This window comes from Colobus angolensis, unplaced genomic scaffold (assembly GCF_000951035.1).
Source record: "Colobus angolensis palliatus isolate OR3802 unplaced genomic scaffold, Cang.pa_1.0 Scaffold11, whole genome shotgun sequence".
In the NCBI taxonomy this organism is placed as follows: domain Eukaryota; kingdom Metazoa; phylum Chordata; class Mammalia; order Primates; family Cercopithecidae; genus Colobus; species Colobus angolensis.
In genome coordinates, this window is record NW_012112030.1 from 6,861,038 (window position 1) to 6,863,539 (window position 2,502).

The following is a 2,502-nucleotide window of genomic DNA, read 5'->3' on the forward strand; positions in this document are numbered from 1 at the left end:
TCTCATTGTTCAGTTCCCACCTATGAGTGAGAACATGCGGTATTTGGTTTTCTGTTCTTGCAATAGTGTGCTGAGAATGATGGCTTCAAGCTGCATCCATGTCCCTACAAAGAACACGAACTCATCCTTTGGTATGGCTGCATAGTATTCCGTGGTGTATATGTGCCACATTTTCTTAATCCAGTCTGTCACTGATAGACATTTGGGATGATTCCAAGTCTTTGCTATTGTGAATAGTGCTGCAATAAACATACGTGTGCATGTGTCTTTATAGCAGCGTGATTTATAATCCTTTGGGTATATACCCAGGATTGGGATGACTGGGTCAAATGGTATTTCTAGTTCTAGATCCTTGAGGAATCACCACACTGTTTTCCACAATGGTTCAACTAGTTTACAGTCCCATCAACAGTGTAAAAGTGTCCCTATTTCTCCACATCCTCTCCAGCACCTGTTGTTTCCTGACTTTTTAATGATTGCCATTCTAACTGGTGTGAGATGGTATCTCATTGTGGTTTTGATTTGCATTTCTCTGATGGCAAGTGATGATGAGCATTTTTTCATGTGTCTGTTGGCTGTATGAATGTCTTCTTTTGAGAAGTGTCTGTTCATATCCTTTGCCCACTTTTTGATGGGGTTGTTTGTTTTTTTCTTGTAAATTTGTTTGAGTTCTTTGCAGGTTCTGGATATTAGCCCTTTGTCAGATGAGTAGATTGCAAAAAAGTTCTCCCATTCTGTAGGTTGCCTGTTCACTCTGATGGTAGTTTCTTTTGCTGTGCAGAAGCTCTTTAGTTTAATTAGATCCCATTTGTCAATTTTGGCTTTTGTTGCTGTTGCTTTTGGTGTTTTAGACATGACATTTTTAACTTTTTTTTATTGTGGCGTATAACATACATATACAGAGTAATAACACCTAATAAAAAGTAAGAAAAAATTATAAGGTTAACATTGATGTTACCACACCTTGGTAAGGAAATAGAATTGGCCATTGTATATTTAGAAAACCCCATTGTCTCAGCCCAAAATCTCCTTAAGCTGGTAAGGAACTTCAGCAAAGTCTGAGCATACAAAATCAATGTGCAAAAATCACAAGCACACATATACACCAATAACAGACAAACAGAGCCAAGTCATGAGTGCACTCCCATTTACAATTGCTTCAAAGAGAATGAAATATCTAGGAATCCAACTTTCAAGGGATGTGAAGGACCTCTTCAAGGAGAACTACAAATCACTGCTCAATGAAATAAAAGAGGACACAAATGGAAGAGCATTCCATGCTCATGGTTAGGAAGAATCAATATCGTGAAAATGGCCATACTGCCCAAGGTAATTCATAGGTTCAATGCCATCCCCATCAAGCTACCAATGACATTCTTCACAGAATGGGAAAAAACTACTTTCAAGTTCAGATGGAACCAAAAAAGAGCCTGCATTGCCAAGACAAACCTAAGCAAAAAGAACAAAGCTGGAGGTGTCATGTTACCTTACTTCAAGCTATACTACAAGGCGATAGTAACCAAAACAGCATGGTACTTGTACCAAAGCAGAGATATAGACCGGTGGAACAGAACAGAGGCCTCAGAAATAATAACACACATCTACAACCATCTGATCTTTGACAAACCTGGCAAAAACTAGAAATAGGGAAAGGATTCCCTATTTAATAAATGGTGCTGGGAAAACTGGCTAGCCGTATGTAGAAAGCTTACACCTTATACAAAAATTAATTCAAATGGATTAAAGACTTAAATGTTAGACCTAAAACCATAGAAACCCTAGATGTAAACCTAGGAAATACCATTCAGGACATAGGCATGGGCAAGGACTTCATGACTAAAACACCGAAAGCAACGGCAACAAAAGCCAAAATTGACAAATGGGATCTAATTAAACTAAAGAGGTTCTGCACAGCAAAAGAAACTACTATCAGAGTGAACAGGCAATCTACAGAATGGGAGAATATTTTTACGATCCACCCATCTGACAAAGGGCTAATATCCAGAATCTAGAAAGAACTTACACAAATTTGCAAGAAAAAAATCAAACAACCACATCAAAAAGTGGACAACTGTGGTTGTTTATTGTATTTTAACACCTAAAGAAATTCCTCAAACAAAATTGGTGGTAAGCTGTTGTGAGGTGCTTGAATATGTAATATTTTCTCTCTACAGTCCACTAAATTACTTTTTATAGTAACCAGTTTCCTGGTTCTAATCATACAATCACATGTGTTTTGATGGGCTTGTGCAACCTAACTAGGCTACCCTGTTGCTCTACCACCACTACTACCACTCCCCATTCCAACTTTATTCAGTGCTTTTGATGTGGGGACTAGGATGTTCCAAATTCAGTTTATTTAGATATTTGATTCAACGATGACCAACACAGTCAAAGATACTTCACACAGATAAGATCCAAATAAAAGGGTAAAAAAAAAAAAAAAATAGAATTTCCAGCAATCCAGATATTCCCGATGTAAGTCTTCTTGTTGATATTTTC